The sequence below is a fragment of the Nycticebus coucang genome, chromosome 11 (assembly GCF_027406575.1).
Source record: "Nycticebus coucang isolate mNycCou1 chromosome 11, mNycCou1.pri, whole genome shotgun sequence".
Lineage (NCBI taxonomy): Eukaryota > Metazoa > Chordata > Mammalia > Primates > Lorisidae > Nycticebus > Nycticebus coucang.
In genome coordinates, this window is record NC_069790.1 from 52589746 (window position 1) to 52611968 (window position 22223).

Genomic DNA, 22223 nt, shown 5'->3' on the forward strand with positions numbered 1-22223 from the left:
ATTCTACAAGGAGTTATGAATACATAAATTACAAGGTTTGGAGGTTTTTTTATTATGTGAGTGGTTGCAAGTGTTTTCTGGACTTGTAGCTGGTGTGCTGTTTATAAACTACACGAGAACCTTTTTATTCACTAGAAAGTTCAAAACCTGCGGCAGTATCAGTTTATTAATCAGATGAAATTTAATGTTAACCTGTAAAAGTTGTACTTTCTAATATAAATTGTTGGCCTACAGATAGAAGTAACAAATAGCATGTCACTGAGCAGGCCTGAGATGTGCAATAACTTGTAGCAAAATATATTTTTAAAATTGATTGAAGTAACTACATGCTATACCCTGGGAGTAAAATAGACCAGCAAATTTTACTTTTTATTGGCAAGGTTGCTTTATTTATTTATTTTTTATTTTTTATTTTTTTGCAGTTTTTGGCCGAGGCCAGGTTTGAACCTGCCATCTCCAGCATATGGGGCCAGTGCCCTACTCCTTTGAGCCACGGGTGCCACCCAGCAAGGTTGCTTTATTATAATCATATGTCTTAGCACAATCAGTGTCACAATTTTATTAAAGTAAGAAGATTGGCTGGGCATGGTGGCTCATGCCTGTAACTCAAGCACTTTAGGAGACCAAGGAAGGAAGATTGCTTGAAGGCAGGAGTTCAAAACCTGGGCAACAAAGCAAGATCCCCTATCTAAAATAATAATAATAACCACCTTAAATTTACTTAGGAGTGATGCCATGTTTGTAGTCCCAACTCCTTGGGAGGTCTGAGGGTTGCTTGTGCTCGGAAGTTTGAGGCTGCAGTGAGCTATGATCAGGCCATTGCACTCCAGCAAGCCTCTGCCTTTTAAAAAAAAATAAAAAATAGGGTGGCGCCTGTGGCTCAAAGGGGTAGGACACCAGCCCCATATGCCGGAGGTGGCGGGTTCAAACCCAACCCTGGCCAAAAACTGCAAAAAAAATAAAAATAAGTATGAAGAAGAAACTTGCTACAATTGAGTTCTAACTGCTATATTTAAATTTTAACATAGGGCCTATCCCAAACAAATAACTAGAAAGCTGATTCAGATTAAAATGCTTATTTCATTATTAGAATAACATATAAAGGAGGAGTTCTACCATTTATATATATGTGAGGATGACTTCCCTGGCTAAGAGTTTAATGAGTAAATATTCAGAAAAATACCCCAAATGTGATAAAAAGAGAGAAAATAATTATTTCTAAAATTTTGAGTAGGAGGTTCTATTTCTAAAAGCAGATAGATATGCTCACTAAATAAGCCCATTATTATCCCGAGTTTCCCTCTGGCTACCAGCCCTCTTCTCATCTTTAATAGTCAAACTCACTATTACTTGATGAAATCAAAGTAAAGTCACACTAATCTGTTCGTCTACAAGTACTCTGCTCTGCAGCACTCTTCCCCATTGTCACTCCTGATTTCCACCTGAGTCACTTACACTTAATTACCTGTTTCATAGGCAGGACTCAGTTTTGCTTACTGTTTTCCCAGGCCCTACCCCAGTGCCTAGCAGAGAGTTGAAGCTCAATAACTATATTGATTCAGTAACTATTGATTTAACACATGATTATTTCTCAACCCACTAAAAGTACTACCCATCAAGCTTCTTAAAGCCAAAGAGCACACCTCAGTGGAGGCCTAGTGCAATCCCTGACACAGAGACAAAGCTCGAGAAATGACAGGTGGGTCAATAAAATGAAATAAATTCAATTCCTAAATAATTTTCGATTTTAAAAGGCAAACTGTAGGGCTTTCATATTAAGCTATAAAAATTATATTTGCTTAATATAAATAATTTCCTTTTCAGAAGGTTTTAAATAAGAAAATGGAAATTTGCCATCGCAATCAGGCAAGAGAAGGAGATCAAGGGTATACAAACAGGGTCAGAGGAGATCAAACTTTCACTCTTCACAGATGACATGATTTTATACCTGGAAAACCCCAGGGACTCAACTACAAAACTCTTAGAAGTGATCAAGGGGGCGGCGCATGTGGCTCAAGGAGTAGGGCGCCAGTCCCATATGCCGGAGGTAGTGGGTTCAAACCTAGCCCCGGCCAAAAACCACAAAAAAAAAAAAAAGAAGTGATCAAGGAATACAGTAGCATCTCAGGATACAAAATCAATACTCACAAATCAGTAGCTTTTATATATACCAATAATAGTCAAGCCAAAAAAACAATCAAGGACTCTAGTCCTTTTACAGTTGTGCCTAAGAAAATGAAATATTTGGGAATTTACCTAACAAAGGATGTGAAAGATCTCTACAAAGAGAATTATGAAACTCCGAGAAAAGAAATAACTGAAGATATCAACAAATGGAAAAACATACCATGCTCATGGCTGGGAAGAATCAACATCGTTAAAATGTCCATACTACCCAAAGCAAATTACAAATTTAATGCAATCCCTATCAAAGCACCACCATCATACTTTAAAGATCTGAAAAAAATAGTACTTCGTTTCATATGGAACCAGAAAAAAACTCAAATAGCCAAGACATTACTCAGAAATAAAAACAAATCAGGAGGAATCATGCTACCAGACTTCAAACTGTACTGTAAATCTATCGTGATCAAAACAGCATGGTACTGGCACAAATATAGAGAGGTAGATGTATGGAACAGAATTGAGAACCAAGCGATGAACCTAGACACTTACTGTCATTTGATCTTTGATAAGCCCATCAAAAATATAAATTGGGGGAAAGATTCCCTATTTAACAAATGGTGCTAAGAGAATTGGCTGGTGACTTGTAGAAGACTGAAACTGGACCCACACCTTTCACCATTAACTAAGACAGACTCTCACTGGATTAAACATTTAAACTTAAGATATGAAACTATAAAGATTCTTGGAGAGAGTGCAGGAGAAACACTTGAATGAAATGGCCTGGGAGAATACTTGATGAGGAGGACCTCCCTGAGCAATCGAAGCAACACAAAAAATACATTACTGGGATCTGATCAAACTAAAAAGCTTCTGCACAGCCAAAAACACAGTATGTAAAGCAAGCAGACAACCCTCAGAATGGGAGAGGATATTTGCATGTTATGCTTCTGACAAAGCTTTGTAACCAGAATCCACAGAGAACTCAAACTTATTAATAAGAAAAGAACAAGCAATCCCATTTCATTGTGGGCAACGGACTTGAACAGAAGCTTCTCTGAAGAAGACAGGCGCATGGCCTACAGACATGTGAAAAAATGCTCATCATCTTTAATCATCAGAGAAATGCAAATCAAAACCACTTTGAGATATCATCTAACTCCTGTAAGAGTGGTTCACATAACAAAATCCCAAAACTACATATGTTGGCATGGATGTGGAGAAAAAGGAACACTCCTACCCTGCTGGTGGTAGTGCAAGTTAATATGTCCCTTTTGGAAAGAAGCATGGAGAACACTCAGGATCTAAAAGTAGACCTGCCATTTGATCCTGCAATTCCTCTACTAGGTGTATATCCAAAAGACCAAAAATCACTTTGTAACAAATATATTTGCACCAGATTGTTCATTGCAGCTCAATTCATAATAGCCCTCATAAGAAGCTCATAAGAAGCCCAAGTGCTCATCGACCCATGAATGGATTAATAAATTGTGGTATACGTATACCATGGAATTTTATGCAGCTTTAAAAAAAGATGGAAACTTTACCTCTTCTACATTTACATGGATGGAGCTGGACCATATCCTACTTAATAAGGTATCTCAAGAATGGAAGAAAAAATATCCAATGTACTCAATACTATTATAAACCAAATTACAATCACTCACAGTTTCATATGAAGAATAGATCACGACTATGGCCCAGGATGAAGGCAGGGGTGGGTGGGTGGAGAGGGGAGGTCAGATCGAGGGAGGGTGAAGGGGGAGAATCACACCTATGTTGCATAATACAAGGGTACATGTCGGATCTATTAGTATAGAGTATAAATGTCTTAACACAATAATTAAGTAAACAAGATGAAGTATATATTAATCAATGTGATGTAAGCATTCCTAATTATATATGAAATCAGCACATTGTACCCCATAAATGCATTAATGTACACATGATCTATGTGTTTATGATTTAATAAGAAAAAAGAAAATGGAAATTTAATTTAAAATAGAACTTTTTAAAAGTCACTAATAGTTTCTGACACAATGGTATGATTTTGTTAAATATTATTATTAGGCATTTAAGTATTGTACTAGAAGCAAATGGAACATTTTGACAGAAAGATTTCAAGACCAGATTAAAAACTTGACTACTGGAGGAAAACGGACAGATACACAAAGAGTAAAGTGGTGAGAGGCAGAATATGAGGGAGGGTTAAAAAGAACCCAGGAAGCTTGGTTAGTGAAATGTCCTCACTGGCCTATGTATTGTTCAGATTTGGAAAGGGAAGATTAGAAATAGGACTTCAATAATTTAAGTATGACAACACTTAAAGACAACTTAAAACAACATTTGATTTGATCTGTCCTTAAAAAAAAAAAAAAAAAAGAATGACATTAAGAATTGGAGCAAAGAGGTATCAGTAGTAGCCAATGACAGCTGAACTTCCAATATGGTCAGAGCTAAGACAAGAGAGCAGGTACAAAAAGGGAAGGAAGTGCTTTCAAAAGAAACAGCAGGGCATTTGGGGAGATAAGAGGTAAAGCAGTCAAAGAAATTCTAGAAGCCAAGATCAAAAAGGGTACTAAGAAAAAGGGCAGTGTACCCTGGCAAAGACATCAGAATGGCTCTTGAGTGTATACACTGAAATACATATTATAAACAACGAGGCACAGTAATCTAACCAGCATAGACAACAGGAGAAATATGACTTCATTGTTAAAACATGCTGTTTCCAATCAATTCTGGCACTACTACCTAATGGGAGTTCTTCATGAAGTCCAAACTTACCTCAAGTGATCCAGCTCCCATCACTGCCTTAAGATGCTATGTCACAATCTGCATAATTGGCCCAGATACTGAGAACTGCCTGTGAAAAAGTTCACACTGCTCCCACCTTTTACGGTTTCAGCTTAATCTAAACAAATTTGTCTTCCAACAAGGTGCTTGTATCTGCTGTATAACTTCACATTGCTTTATTACTTAACCAAAGAGAAGATATTTTATTTTTAAAATATTTTGCATTACTTTAAACTCTTCCCTATTTTAAGCACTCTAATTTCTATTTTCCAAATTACTCAAAATATTCGTAACTACTGTTTTTCAAGTTCTTGAGTTGTTATAAGAAAAATTTTGTCTTAATAGTGACAATTTGTAACAGATATCTGCTTCCCTATTTTATTGTAATGAGTTTGCAAGATGACTCCCGAAATGGTGATGGCTCTTTGTGACTCCAGTATCCCGTTGCAACCTCATATCTACTTTGCTGTCTGATATCACCTTGGCTCCCTTTCAGCATTGCTAAGCATTTTCTGTCATTAATTATCTGTTTTACACTATTTGCTCTTAGATACATTAGCTTATGTTTTCTGACAGTGAATCTCACTATTTCCTGGGATACTTCTAAAGCTTTGATACTTGTCTTATTTCACTATTTGAAATGCCTCTTGATTTATTTTTATTTACTTTTACAATTTATTTGTAAAACTGGTTGACACACTTCATTTCTGATTTTAGATTTTTTAAGAAAAATGCAAAGGAAAGAAGAAGCTTCTTCATGAAGCTATATTTCATCTTACCATGAATTTCTTAAGTAGAAGCTGTAAATTTTCACATTAAGTCAGTAAACTTAATTTACTTATTGCATAAATGGTACACTAGTAATTTTGTGACAAATTTAATCAAAAATCAAAATTATTTTTATTTTTATATAATGTCTCTAGTTGGTCCAATTTCGTTCTTATTATTCATTTGAGATTATGTCAATATAGAGATAACGATTATTTAAAAAGAAGCAAGAGTAGCATTTTTGTTTAAATTTCAAACTGTAAATATATTTAAATTTTAAAAATGTGTGAGTTTTTGGTTCTCTAATGTCTGTAAAAATGTCATTGGTTTTAGTTAAATAAAAGGCACCTTAATTAAACAGCAGTGACCCCCCATTCAATATTTAAACACTACCTAATCATATTTCAGAGAGTTCTACACATTTTTTTCCTACGAGGCTATTTATAACTTTTGTTTCCTGTACTCAAGACATATTTTAAAATACAACTTGGCTAGGGAATTTTAGGATATTTATTTCTCAAATATTGGGTTTACAGAAACATAAAACTCCTATTTTATGTCCTTGTTTGTTTAGTATCACTCTGGTTTTCTCTACTTACTTTTGTTAGTGCCAGCTTAAAATGATTTTAAAATCAAACCTACTAAATTTAATGTTTTTCAATTCATTTTAAATTGTTAAATTTCAATTACACATAATGTGCTTCTAAGTCAAGAAGGCTTTGAAGAACTTATATTCTACTCTCACCCAGGAAAGTTAAGAGTTAAATGTGCAATTTAGGAAAGAAATGTGGTAAGTCCATGTATGTGGCTCAGTCTCAGAGTGATGTTTACACAGGGAATCCTGTCTCTGTACTTTATTATGACCCTTGTCATTGTCTGCCCTGGAGCCACTGCATATGTGTCCACTTCTCCCACTAAGTAAATCTCTCCTGAAGGGCAGAAACAAACTGAAACCTTCTAATTTCCATGAAAGCCCGCATAGGACTGTGCACAATGCAAACACACAATAAATGTTTGTTTAATTATCAGAAGAGCAAAGTTCTTGAGTTTGCCTTGATACACAATACCCATGAAAAATGAAAGGAAAAGTAACTGACATGAATGGGTGGGGGTGGTAGTGATAAGAATGTTAGTAAGCAACCTCAAATGAAAATATTAAAATGCTGCCTGACTAAAGCCATCAGTAACATACTTTAATAAGAGTCAAGGTAAAAACGAAAGAGTAATTTTCGTTCTTCCTAAAGTAGAAGCTGGAGAAGTGTCATTATTTTGTTTCAAAGTATTTTTTGAATTAGACACACTCATATGACACAGCCAATATAAATAATTAGTTCTCCTGGTGTTGCCACTGCTGAATAATGATGAACAGATCAATAGTACACGAATTCCCCATTAAAGAATAACCCATTGTGTAGAAAATATATCCTAAAACAAGGAACTGGATTTAGAATAGGTTCCTGCTTTCTAAATCCTGGCATACCCCTTAGTGCCTACTTGCCTAATAGTCTCCTGGAAAACCTGAAACTGACCTTTCAAAGGTAACGTGATTTAATTCACAAACGTTTATTGAACATCTACTGTATGCAAAAGCATAAGAAGGGAAACCTAGGGGGGAGAAAAGGAGGCTGCAAAGGAGACTGAAAAGAAGCTATGCTGAGAGAAAAAGGAAAAGATAACAGGGGAGCAGAGTGTATGGAACACAAAAGAAAAGAGGATTGGTTGATATTCCCAGAAGGTTGGTTGATATTCTCAGATGACACAAAGGGCAGAAAGCTGAGATTCTAGAAAGAAAGGTGACAAAGTTCTTACTGTGTAAATGTAAGCCGCTGGGATCAATCAACAATATGATGAACTTCTTGAATTTTTCATATTTAGAATGATTCCATTTTATAAATCTATTCCTTAAGAATAGATTCCAATTCTATTGATGTTACTACCAACTTCCCTACCATCCAGACTTGAACATTTATCCTCTTCCCTCTGATAACAAATGCAATCATGACCCAGTCCTGTCATTCACACCCCCATAATTAAGGTCACAGGCACAGAAGCACACAGCTTGGGGCTGGGGCCAGGGGGTGAGGGGTTCACACCAAAAATGTGTATATTTATTTTAGCAATTGTCCAGCAGATGGCAGTCAAGTGTCATTCTAATAAAATAAATACATTACACCAATTTTCTAACAGATGGAAGTAAACTGTCTTGAAGAAGGGGCACCTTTTTCATTCACACTGGGGGGGTTGGTGACGTCCCCGCTCACAGTGTTTCCCATGTCTTTCCTAGTCTTCCTTCTGGGTGCAGCTACCGCCAATCAGACTCACATAACGTCTTGCAGTAGCTTATAAACTGATCCCCCTAATTGCTCCACACTTCAGCCCATCCCGCAAAAATCTCAAACATTTCCAAAAGATTAATTCCACAAGTATAATTTCTCTTTTCAAAAAGGCTTCATATAGTTCACATACATATGATGTTCAACTAATTTCTTCAACCTCACATTGAAGGCCCTTCATGCCCTGTCCTTAACCATCTCTTTTAGTCTAGTTTTTCATCATTCCCTGAGAGGTACCCTACTCCCAGACAAGCCTAATCTCTGTCTTACATATGCCTTGTCCTTCCCTATCTCAGGTATCTTTGTTCATGTTATTTCCTCTGACTATTTCTCTCCAAACCCAATCTTCTTGCTAGAAGTTCTAAATTATATTTCAGTGCTATATTTTGGGGAGACGTTTTAGATGACTTAATTTTGTTTTCAGCAACCATAACAAAATGCAATCTCCTCTTTGATTCTGGTTGGTGTTCTACTTATCTATTGATATACTTTTATATCAATGGATCAGTAGATCAACAAACTACTCCAAACGTATAACTTAAGATAATGACGGTCTCAAATCCACAAATTTGTGGGTCAGAAACTAGAACAGAGCTGAGTGTATCTTCTGTAGACTGTTGTTACAGAGTCAGCTAACAGATGGGCGTGGCTGGTCTGAAGAGTCTAAGACAACTTCAGTCGCATTGGCAAAATGGCTAGAAGGTTGGGCTCAGCTGAACTGTTGGCCAAATTGTCTACACACATGGCTTCTACAGCATGATGGCCTCAAGCTGGCTGGACTTCTTTAACAGTGGCTCTGAGTTCCAAGAGTAAGTGTTCTGAGCAACGGGGCAAAAGCTGCAGGGCATTTTATGACCAACCTTTATCAGCCATACATTCTCTTCTGTCATACTTTATTAGCAGAACAGTCATGAGCCTGTACAGATTCAAGAGGAGGGGGACACAGACACCACTTTCAATGAGGACGTGTCAAAGAATGTTTTATTATTTGTTTGTTCATTTTTGAGACAGACTCTATGTCACCCTTGGTAGAGTGCCATGGTGTCACAGCTCACAGCAACCTCAAACTCTTGAGCTTCAGCAGTTCTCCTTGCCTCAGCCTCCCGAATAGCTGGGACTACCAGCACCCGCCATTCCTGGCTATTTTTTTGTTGCAGTTGTCACTACTGTTTAGCAGACCTGGGCTGGGTTCGAACCCGCCAGCCTCGGTGCATGTGGCCGGCACTGTAATCACTGTGCTACAGGTGCCAAGCCTCAAAGAATGTTTTAAAACTGCTACATTAGGTGCACAAGAAATGGAAGGAGGAAAGTAGGGAATACTTTAACCCAGAAAGGCCTGAGCCACTTCCCTTACTCACTGTTCCCTGAACATGTGTCTTTGCTCAATCTGTTTACTCTGCCTGGAAAGCCTCTGCATTCCCTCTTCTTCCCCACAAACATGTCTAATTATCATAGACCTTTAACGTTTTCAACTCTTCGGGCCCAGCTTAAATTCCCTTTCCTTCAAAAATTCTTTCTAGGTCCTTCCAGTCAGTTTAATCTCTCATTGCTTCAGATTCCCTAGTATTTTTTTCTTCATCACGGCACTTTCTATTTATAATCTTATATTCTGTTTTCATTTACGTGAGAAATAAGAGAGAAAGTCAAAGGGAGCAATAGAATGTTGTGAGCCTCTTACCTTGTAGAGAGGAAACAAAATGCTTGATGTGACTAAACTATTATGGGCTCAAGCAAAGTGCCTGAGTTATGTGTTCAGGCTCATGCCAGATGAAGCCGGCCCAGCACACGTAGATAACATACTTTAAATATGTATATAATTATGATTATTCTAAATTATTAGCCTGTGTTTCCAGATGGGTAGCTTATGCTTACAATCCAAGTTTATGCTTTGGGAAGCCAAGGAGGGAGGATCTCTTGAGCCTTGGAGTTACAGCCTAAACCACAGAGCAAGCCCCCGGAGTTCAAGGCCAGCCTAATGAGACCCTGTCTCTATAAAAAACAGAAAAACTTAGCTGAGTGTGGTGGTATGCACCTGTAGTCCCAGCTACTTAGGAGCTTAAGACAGGAGGATCACTTGAGCCCAAGAGTTTGAGGCTGCAATGAGCTGTGAACACCACTGCACTTCAGTCTAGGCAACAGAGCAAAACTCCATCTCTAAAGAAAAAAATAAATAATTTTAAAATACAAAATTAAAAAATTAAAAATTATTAGTATTTATAATTACTATAGATTCTAGGGAAGACAAAATTGGTGGAGGAAGAAGTCTTAGTGCTTTGTCTCATGTTTAATGATCATTTCTAATATTACCTATAGCTCTTTCTTTAAAAATGTTCAAAATGGAACTTTCCCATGCAAGAGTAAAACCCATGTTGTGCTAATGTACTGAGGAGATACACTAATGGAACTGTGAAATAACACTAATAACAAAAGCCAAACAAACTATCCAGTTAAATAACCATCTTAAGTGTAAGTTTGAGCTAGAAAAGATGTAGTTCAATCTTGTAATCAAAAAATGAAGGCCCACAGAATGTGACAAGCCCTCCTAAAGTATTCATTTCCTCTATAAAAACAAAACCAAACGAAAGCTACAAAGATATGTGAAGCAAGGTATATACAGAAAGATTTGTGGCAGTCTATGAGAAAAAGAACCCACTACTAGGAGAAAGGGTAAACAAACGGTGGTATCTTCATGCAAAAAAATACTATCCAGTAGTTAAAATGAATTAGGGATACAAATATAAACATGCATAAATCTGCAAAATGCAACACTGAATAAAGAAAGCAAATTGCAGTGGAATAAAAAGAAAATAACAGCACCTATATAAAATTTTAAAACAAGCAAAACAATACCATATAATGTAGCTTGGAATCACTTACCATATATGGTAAAAGTGTAAGAAAGTGGCATGAGAACAAGTATCTGTTTCTCTGGTGGATGAATGGGTCTATAGGCAGCTTCCATGGTACCCGCCAATTACATTTTATTTCTAAAGCTAGGTGGTAGCCACTTGGATGCCTGTTGTGTTATGCTTTATGACTTTTGTAAAGCTCTGCCATCCCTAACCTCTGGGCCATGGTCTGGCATCCGTTCATGGCCCATTAGTGACTGGGACGCACAGCAGGGGAGTGGAGAGTGAGCAAGTGAAGCTTCATTTGTATTTACAGCCACTCCCATCACCTGCATCACCGCCTCAGCTCTGCCTCCTGTCAGATAGGCTATACTTCTAGATTCTCATAAGAGCACAAACGCTACTGTAAACCACACATGCAAGAGATGAGGTGGAGATGTAATACACCTGAATCATCCCAAAACCATACAACTCCCACCCCACCCCCATCAGGGTCCATGGAAAAACTGTCTGCCATAAAACCAGTCCCTGGTGCCAAAAAGATTGGGGACCACTGGTAAATTTTAATTATTGTATGATAAAATTTGAAGATAAAAAGATATAAAAATAGCTTTTACACTTTTTTTGGATATATTTACTATAAAAACCCAGCATGAACAGAAGTAACAATTAGGCAATCTACACAAGGAATGGTTCAAGACCATTGTATAGGCTATGTAAGAGAAAGGAAGCAAAGTTGCCTTTGGTTCTCAAATTAAGATAACAGAAATAACCCAAAAACCTAAACCAAGCACACACATTTTTAAAAATCTTAAATAAATCGCATTCCAGACTATTCGTTCAACTTCTACGTTTCTATTTAATGAATCCCCTCTACCTCAAAGCCCAAAATCTAGGAGACAGGATCAAACACCACACAGAACCCTGCTGCAGTCTCTGAACTGGGACAAACAGAACCAGCAACATAACTAAGATTCAATTAGCACATGCTGTGTACCAGGCCCTGAGAGCGGCAAGCTGTATTTGCACCCTCTACTCATCCACACAACAAGCCTCCAAGATGGAAACTGCTACTGTGTTCATTTCAGAGAAGCTAAAGGCCAAGCCAAGGCCACACAGCTAATAAGTGCTAGAACCAAAATTACAGCCAGAGCCAGAAAGGATATCAATACTATCCTGTCTTTCTATCTATCCAAATCAGAATTACCAAATATCTATCTTCAAAAATCACCTCATTAATATCTGGCTCCAGAACAGCCTTAATTAGCTTAAAGCAGCTTTACTTGGTAATTTAAGTATTTCCCCTTGTGCAACACAGCACAAAGAAGTGTACTTTATAGATCACTGTCTTAAGAAACCACCTGCACTATGTATGCTTGGTTGTCAAGGTTTAAAAACGAACACAAATAATAACAGAAGCAATTCCGAGGAGAATTTTTCTTTTGAGGAAGAGGATTAGGTAGAAACATTCCAAAAATTGAGAGAAAGAATACCATCTGGAACAACTTTATTTTCTCACATCTTAGATACCTCATAGTATGCAAAAAATATGAAAATAAAGGATCAGGGAGTTCTGAAATTGAAGAATTTCAACATCTCAGAATCCAAGATGACATTTTGAATATATAATTGATAGATGCTTATGAACAGATATCCTCTCTAGATTTTTCTTCTTTTACTAACAACTAACACATTTACATCATTCATCTCTTAATAAAAGTAGTGACTCATCTCCCAAAGAAAGGCAAAATCTCATCCATTTAAAACAAAAAAGGTGCTATCAGTTTACCACAAAGCCTACAGATATTTTATCGATCCAGCAATTTCCTTTGGGGTGAGCTGGTACTATGCACTATACTATGTGGCTGTACCCAAGAATCTCAGGAAAGCTCTCAGCATCATCAAGGCCAGAGGTTCTCAACCCTGGCTATACAGTAGAATCACCTAGACTTTAATGAATTCCTAGCAAATCGTAACTCTAAATGTGACTGACAAAAACACCAAAGTCTCAAGAAGATTACATAAGGGAATAATTTCTTGATTTGGGAGTAGACAAAGATTACTTGCATAGGACTCAGAAAGTACTAATTACAAGGGGGGGTTGATAAATTCAACATTAATTATTAAAAGACCCCTTAGTATAGCCAGAAGGCAACCCACAGTGTGGGGGATGATATTGACCAACACATGTATGGAAAAACCTGGTAATGGGCTTGGAGTTGCTGAGGCCATCTTGCCACCAAAGCGGGGCGGCTACCCTGAAAATGAAGCCTACACACAAAGGAAGAAGGAAGTGCGAAGAAGAAAATCCCAGGCTATCTTTGCAACTTCCATCAGGGCATGCCCAAAGTTGCCCCAGCCCATGGACTATTTGGTTATATGAGCAACAGACGCCCCTTTTCCTTTAAGAGTCAGGATTAAATTAGATTTCTGCCACTTTTTTCAGAAATAATCTTCAATGATACTAAATTCAGACACATTCACACTATAATTCTCAGCATTTCTGGTAACAATGACAAGCTCCTTTTTAGTCAATCAACTAGGTATAAACTCACATGTCCTCACGTATGATTTCATTAAAGTCTTAGCCTAAAAAGTCCTAATAACTCCAAACTGGGGTTACTTGCCTGGTCTCACATGTAAAAAGCTACCTTTTCATTTTCTAATATTCATCTTCATCCTTTGGGGTCCCACACTTCATTCTATCGTCACTTACTGCATTACTGCAACTCTGAAATCACTTCATAGTCCTTCCTTTCTGCTAATCCCCACTGATTCCTCTAGTTCTCTGCTCCTAGGACACAGAGCTCTTACAAACAGTACTTACTGAAAGCAACATGACTTACTTGTTTATTCATTTTTTCATCCAACACATTTATTCACTGATAAATGTGTGCCAGTTCACTTATTCATAACTGACACCATATTTTGCTTCATAATCTACAAAACTTTCAAATAATCACAAATTCTCTAAATTCCATGTTCTTAAATTTTACATTTGAACAGCTCACAGGAGCCTGCCTTACCCTGGTGGCACTGGAACACTAACGTTACATACAGACTTGGCCAACACATTTTTAGTAGTCATTGTATCACACATCAACTGACTCACTAGAAAAAAATTTTTTCCTTGGGGCCACAGTGTTTTATTAGGTCACGATAAGTCAAGAGACCTGTACGTTATATATGCCCAGGCTCAAAACTAGCATAAGCTAGATACAACTCACATGGAAGTTAATGTGTTAAAAATAGTCTCTTACCTTGAACCACCCCAATTAAAAAAAAAAATTCTTAAATCTTTCTACAGAACTCTCCTTTACTTTTAACGTGCTTGGAAACCATTTTGGAGTGTCTTTGCCAAGCAAAAGCCTTTTCCTTAAGCCTGGCATAGGCTGGACTGTAACGAGAGGCATAAAGAGGAGGCAGGAAGATTTTTCTTCTTTCTGCACACCCATTTAAAAAAAGTGCCACCAGATGTGAAAGGGAAAATTTAGACTCTAAATTCTGAAATTCAATCTAGCAATAAAGAAGTATCAAATTCTTAAAACATAGTACACTTCAGCTATCTGCCGTAACACCATTTCCTCTTTTAAATGTGCTCTTGATTAGAGAGGGCTAGCATCATTTTTTACTTTGGTTAACAAGGTTTATATTACTTCAGTCAGTGCCACTGGTGACAAAAAATAGGAAGGCTTTCTTTAAAGGGTGATGAGAAAGTAAACAAGACTTGAAATTTTGTAATTAAATTTATTAGTAATATTTCTGATAGTTTTTTTTTTTTTTAAAGAATGAAGTACCTGTGTCTAATTAATCTCCACATTACAGATTAATAGATGTCTGCCTTACCTTGGATTGAAAAGAATAGCAGTGAGAAAACAGATGATGTCAGGCAGGCCTTAGATGGCACACGTAAAGGACTGGAATTTGATTTTGAGATGTTCGGCAGCCACTGGAGGGTCTTGAACACAGGAGTGAAATGATCTCACTTACACTTAAAAAAAAAAAAAAATCACTCGGGCACCTGTGTGGGAAAAAGTCCGTACAAATATAAGAGAATATTTTTTTTTTTTTTGAGACAGAGCCTCAAGCTGTCACCCTGGGTAGAGTGCCGGCATCACAGCTCACAGCAACCTCCAACTCCTGGGCTCAAGTGATTCTCCTGCCTCTGCCTCCCAAGTAGCTGGGATTAGAGGCATCCACCACAACGCCTGGCTGTTTTTTTGTTTTTTTTTTGGTTGCAGCCATCATTGTGAGAATATTATACAGCTAATAACTGAATGAGATAAATCTTTAAATTGCTATGAGAAATGTACAAGGCATACAGTTCAGTTGAAAAGCTAAGATGTAGCACAGCAAATATAGAGTATGATGCTGTTGATGGAAAAATATGAATAGACATGTGTACACACACACTTTCTCTCTCTCAACTCAGTGCTGTCCTTTGCATTTCACAGAATTTATAACTGAAGAAGTAAAACGACTTGGTTATACGAATTTAAAAAAAAAAACACTGAATGTTTTCTAGTAACAGTACTATTGGTTTTTAATTTATATTGAATTAAAACTATGCTTTAATGAAATGAAATAAAATTGAAATGAAATTAAAAATTCAGTTCTTTAATCACATTTCTAGTTTTCCACAGTGACATGTAGATAGTGCCCACTTTACTAGACAGAAAAGATCTAAATAATTCTTCAAAAAATTCCTAAGAAAGGTTGTTTCCTTTTGCAGCTCACGAATGAGGGAAAAGAAAGAACTTTTACTTCTCACTTTATGCTTTCTGGAATATATGTGTCATAGAATAAATATATTTTTTCACATTAAAAACTATATAGACAAGGGTGGATCCAGGCTATAGAGGGTCTGAAGTTTATAAAACTTTTCAACACCTTTTAAAGAAAAATACAAAATTATGACTATAAAATTAGATGAGAAAGTGAAAATGTATTTAGAACAAGAAAAGCTACCCAAAATGTAATAGCAGAAAATACCATAAACACATAAACATCATGTAATCCAGAAAAATAAAATACTATTATATTTTTATTAATTTGGCAAATCTCTATAATTTCTTTCTTTCTTTTTTTTTTTTTTTTTTGGTGGGAGGTGGGGAGAAAGGGTTTCCCTTTGTTGCCAGCATATAGTACAATGGGTGTTATAGCTCACAGCAGCCTGAAACTCCTGGACTCAAGCAATCCTCTTGCCTCCGCCTCCCTAGTAGCTGAGACTACAGGCTCAGGCCACCATGCCCAGCCAATTTTTAAACTTTTTGTAGAGATGGTCTCTTACTACTACCTAAGCTGGTCTCGCACTTCCAGAATCAAGAGATACTCCCATTTCGGCCTCCAAAAGTGCTAGGATTGCAGGTATGAGCCACCATGGTTGGCCACCTTATCTTTTTTCCTAAAATTTTTGATTGTGCATATTTTTTTTTTTTTTTTTTTTTGTAGAGACTCTATGGCCCTCGGTAGAGTGCCGTGGCCTCACACAGCTCACAGCAACCTCCAACTCCTGGGCTTAAGCGATTCTCTTGCCTCAGCCTCCCGAGGAGCTGGGACTACAGGCGGCCGCCACAACGCCCGGCTATTTTTTGGTTGCAGTTTGGCCGGGGCCGGGTTTGAACCCGCCACCCTCGGTATATGGGGCCGGCGCCCTACTGACTGAGCCACAGGCGCCGCCCATGATTGTGCATATTTTAACAAATGATAACTTGGTGCTATAATTTTCCATATATAAAATTGAAGAATAATTTGGTGTTATCTTCTAATTTTTTATAAGAATATGTGTAGGAAAGCTTCTTTTGACTTTGCAACTCATGTCGAGTTAGAACCATTGTCAAATTTGAGAAAACTTCCAAAATTTCAGCGTATTTCAAAGTTTTTTATGTGGTAACCAATCCTACATACTCTTTGATTTAAAGATATTCTTTTTTTTTTTTTTTTTTTGTAGAGACAGAGTTTCACTTACTGCCCTCGGTAGAGTGCCGTGGCATCACATGGCTCATAGCAACCTCCAGCTCTTGGGCTTACGTGATTCTCTTGCCTCAGCCTCCCAAGTAGCTGGGACTATAGGTGCCCGCCACAACGCCCGGCTATTTTTTTGTTGCAGTTTGGCCGGGGCTGGGTTTGAACCCACCACCCTTGGCATATGGGGCCGGCGCCCTACTCACTGAGCTACAGGTGCCGCCCGATTTAAAGATATTCTTAATTATAAAGCTCATTATAGTTACATATTATGAAGTTTTACGTTACCTTTCTCTGTTAGTATTTTGTGAACCAAATCAGCAAGAAATATGTCTTTTCCTAATGTATTAATAGGATTCACTCCTCTTCGTTATCTAGGCTTTCAAATAATAGCACCTATTTATTATTTCTATTTGAAATTTATCTCTCCCTCTCAATGAATTACTATTTTTGTTATAATCTGATTTTTTTTGCAATAAACTTTTTGATGCCAAATAATTTTTCTCTTTTCTTTTTTGAGACAGACTCTCACTCTGTTGCCCAGGGTACAGAGCCATGGTGTCACCATAGCTCACAGCAATCTCAAACTCCAAGGTTCAAGCAAGAGATCCTCCTGCCTCAGCCTCCCAAATAACCCACAACACCCGGCTAGTTTTTCTAGTAGAGAAAAGGTAGAGACAGGGTCTCACTCTTGCTCACACTGGTCTCGAAATCCTGAGATCAAGCAATCTACCCGCCTCAGCCTCCAGGGCTGCTAGGATTACAGGCGTAAGCCACTGTGCCTGGCTCCTCAAATAATTTCTATGTATTTCATCATTTATCTTTATTGCTTTGGTTTTATATTCTATTATCTGAATTTTCTCACTGGTTTTACTGCAATGTTACAAAATATCTTTCAAAAGGCAGTTAAAGTTATATATTCCTAACTCAATTTCCCTTTAGCTAGATCTGAGAAATGCCTGTGATCACTCCAAAGCAATCGTATGTGAAAAAATGTGATAGAATAAGGGTCAGAGTGAAAAGAGACAGCAGTCTTAACTAACTGTGCTTTAAATATCTTAAAATTCTTCAAATTTAGAAAACCATATGATCATGTGAACACATTGCTAGAGGTCCTCCCAGGGCCTTGGAGGAGGCCTGTGCAAATCAGGAGCCCTGAAATCTAAGTCCCAGTAAATTAGTTCCTGGTAAATTTACCTCTGATTATAGAGTAGTTAGAATATCTAGTTTAAGCCAAAGGTCGTTGGCTCAAACCTCAGAAGAGCTGAGTGTTTGTCCCCATCTCGCCCTCCACCTCTATGTTGTATATTTCAACTTTAGGCTGACGTACACTAATAAGAAATGTTATTGCAAACTCTAATTTACTTTCTTTGACTTCCCTAGACTACAGAACTAGAACTGCTTAAACTTGGTTTTTGCCAAAATTGAGATTCACACAAGGTAAAATCTTAATTAACCAAAAACTTCTGAGTTTTTAGAAACTTTTTCACTTTCAGTTTCACCAATTCATTGTTTTGATTGGTACATCTTGCCTCTCTCTCCCTAAATCCTTAAGCCCTATTTTAACATACCAACTCTAAAAGCTTACTTACCTCACACATCCATAAAAAATACCTCTCATTTATAACATATGGGCCAAAACGTTGATATACATAACTGGAAAGAGAAATATTCACTATATAGCTGAATACTGTACTTCATAAGTTGCAGTAACCTAACTAGTGGTACAGCATAGGAAACAATAATGATATTATATTCCCAATACTCAGCAATATACACAAAGGAAGCCTGTGTAACATCACGCAGATCTATAAAGTTAAAACAGTTAAAGCTGGTTTTCAGTTTCTCTTTACAGTTCATCTTGTATTTTAACATAGAATTTCAAGGTCTTATTGGAGGTCATTACTTCTTATTAAATACTTCATTGACAATAGTTACTACCTCTCTCTCATGTTTGTATGCCAGCAATATGACTAGAATAAGTATTGCTTTCACCAAATTCTGCAAAATCTGAAAAATAAAAATAGTTAAGCCCACAAACTCTGGAGCAAAACTAACTGGGTTCACAGCTCAGTCACGTTCTAGCTGTATGACACTGAGCAAGTCAGTTAACCTCACTGTGCCTCAATTATTTATAAAATGGAGATAAAATAAAACCTACCTCGTAGGGATGCCATGAGGATTAAATGAATTCATGTTTTGTAACAACCTAGAGTAGTATCTTACATACATATACTATACGCATGTTTATTAAATATGAGAAAAATATATACTCATGTACAATATAAAATGGGGAGTAATCAGAGAAACTGTATTCAAGAAATCAGGTATTAATACTAATTTGAGTAGAGTTTTACTATTTCCATCAAGTGTTATAAATTCCAAACTGCCAAAGATATTTAATTTGGATTTAACTCATGAACACATTTTGAAGCCAAATAAACAATTTGTACATGGATCAATACCATATCTGTCTCTCATCATGAGGAGGCCAAACATGGACAAGCAGCTTGGTCCAGTGGAGGCTGGTGTATGCAAAGTGGACTCTAGTTGTGCACCTTTAGGTAAGTCATTTAATTTCTTGGAAACTCAGTTTCAGATTTGGGAAAATGGGCATAATACCATTTGAACTTCTTTAAGATGCTAAAACTACATTATATAAAATATACAGAAAGAGCTAGTATGTGGCATGGCTTCTAGCAGATCCTCAAGAAATAGTAGACATTATTATAATTACAATTGGCATTATCATTCTATTCTGCTAATATTCCTCTTTATATATTCTAGGCAACTGCCCCTTGCCATGCTAGCAGTATAATTAAGAATATTTATCTTCTCTCTTCACTTTTGTTAAGACTGTCAAACATAATCAATGTCTGACCTTGTCCTAAACTAAGAGTGAATACATTGGTGAAAGAGATCCTTCATGGATATTTATGAATGCAAATGAGACACATAAGGTCCTTTCATTAGTAGTTACTTACATTATTAAAATTTTTACAGAATTTAAATAAACTATCATGAAAAAGAATAATTTTGTCTTAAATGTCTTCTATGTAAAAAAGTTTCGATTTATAACACCTTTTATGAGAACTTCCAAAAATCTCAGTGTGTATTATTTCATGACTCTTTTCATCATATCTACACATTAGATCACAGAAAACATCAATGCTCAGGTTTATTTTTTTAAAAAAATGAGAGTAAGGATTTATGACTTGCCCTCCTAAGCATGCCAAGAGGGGAATTCACATAATTTCTCACTTTTCTGCAGGAAGCCTTTGCCACCAGTACTGAGAATGCTATAAAATTAAGTATTAGAAGCTAAAATTGCTAAAAATTCTATAAGCCATAAAAAAATGCTTACCCACTCCCATTCCTGGAAAATGCATTAACTAATGTCCCTCAAATATTTTTCCTTGGATTAGGTGGGAAAAGTTCAAACCCAGGGAAGACACGTAGCTTGAACGTGGAATGTTGGCTATTAAAGTTGTACTGCTATAAAGTAATTAAAGCACACTGTAGCCTCACGTAGGTGAGATTATACCTAACCAGAAAAGAGTCTTTCAAGGAAAAAGTTTCAAAACCATTTAAATTAATTCAGCACAATAAATTTCACTGTATTTATCGTGGAATTGTTGTAGTTGTTTTAACATTAAAAATAAGTAACTGATAAATTGAATTTGTCTTGGAATCCCACACAATTTTTTCCTCAGATCTATTGTAAGATGCCAACACCAAGTATGGAAAGAGTCAGGCCAGAACTTTTTAAAAGCACAATCAAGGGAAATCATTGAGACAAATGGGGAAGAAAAGCAAATACAGAATCAATGCAATCACACTAATCAAGTGAAGAGGAACCCAGGGTAGAAGACAATCATGTCTAATGGGATGCCTTCCACACAGCACTAAAAGGGGATGGAGCAGGTATGAAGAGTGTGGGGAGTTTAGTAGTTCCTAGACTTATTGATGACCATACCTGGTTATACTAGTAGAGCTAAATCCCCAATTATCCTTCTAACAAATATACATTTTCCCCCAAGTTTTTGCTTCTAAAAATAATAGGAAAAAAATATATAATCAGAATTACTATTCCCAAAAGAGCAACATGATAAGGAGTATTTTACAGGAACAAAAGGTGATATTTCATAAAATTTGAGATATAGGTGAATCAACATTATGACTGTATTATTAATGTACCACCAAAGCAAAATGTTGATACCCTGCTATAAATGTAACTCCAAGACAAAGAAAAATCCTCCACCTGCTCCCCCCCAAAAAATCACAGCAGTTCTAACTGTAAGATTGACTGGAGGCCAGATGCAGTGGTTCACACCTATAATCCTAGCACTCTGAGGGGCCCAGGAGGGTACACTGCCTGAGCTTAGGAGTTCGAGACCAGCCTAAGCAAGAGTGAGACCCTGTCTCTTAAAAAAAAAAAAAATAGCTGAACTTTGTGGTGGGCACCTCTAGACCTAGCTACTCGGGAGGCTGGGGCAAGAGGATCACTTATGCTCAAGAGTTTGAGGTTGCTGTGAGCTATGACATCAGAGCATTCTACCAAGGGCAACAAAGTGAGACTCTGTTTCCAAAAAAATAAATAATTGATTAGTCAATTTATATTCCAATCTGGGAATGGCTATCTAGTTCTGTAGCAGGAGCAATTTCAAATCACACTGTTAGTTTTGTTATATTTCTATAAATATTTTTATGAATGGGTAAGGAGTTAATTAAATTTCAGATAGGTTTAAAGAAATATATATACATAATAAAAAATCAACTATAAATAAAATATATAATTTTATAAAATACATGATACACACGTAAAAAATAATGCTTTATTAGATGATTATGCATTGTTTTTGTATTTTTTAGCCCAGAAATGGCATTTTCTCTAACAATTTAATGGCTGACATTTAATTTCTATACTTTCTTCCTTCTAGAACACAGACAAACCTTTCTTTTCCTTTAAGGAAAATTATTTGTTAAACTGAAAATAATAAAGGCTAAGTATTTCATTTTATGGAAAAACAGGAAAACTTAGCAAGCAACGATGAAGATTTTGAATTTCCTGAAACCTTGACCTAGTGGGCTCAGTGCTAGAGATGAAAAGACTACAAACCTCCATCTCTGTTCTGTTTTCAGTTACAAATTTGGCAGCTTTCCTGGCAGTTTCAATTGCCTAAAAGGTTTATTAATTCTTGGCAAAAATATAGTTCATAACTGCTAAGTCACAATAACCTAAGAGTTGAAGCTTTCTGTAGTGGAGACAATCACTACAGAAAGGTCATCTGGTGACCTTGACCACATTGCTACTTTAAGCCTCAAGTTGTCCTCATACATGAAAGAGGATAAAAACAATTTTGCCTTGGCTAGTTCTAGGGATTTCTGAAAG

At 36.8% G+C, this 22223-nt stretch overlaps 2 protein-coding genes across 2 annotated transcripts in view; one reads left to right on the plus strand and one right to left on the minus strand.

Moving 5' to 3' along the window:
- The window catches only part of UMAD1 (UBAP1-MVB12-associated (UMA) domain containing 1), a 247463-nt gene that overhangs the window by 140209 nt on the left and 85031 nt on the right, over nt 1-22223 (minus strand). The window lies entirely within an intron of this gene.
- RPA3 (replication protein A3) overlaps nt 3795-22223 on the plus strand; it is a 116571-nt gene continuing 98142 nt past the window's right edge. The window contains exon 1 of the mRNA XM_053553651.1: nt 3795-3799. The gene's annotated coding sequence lies outside the window, so the exon portion shown is untranslated. The remainder of the gene's footprint in view (nt 3800-22223) is intronic.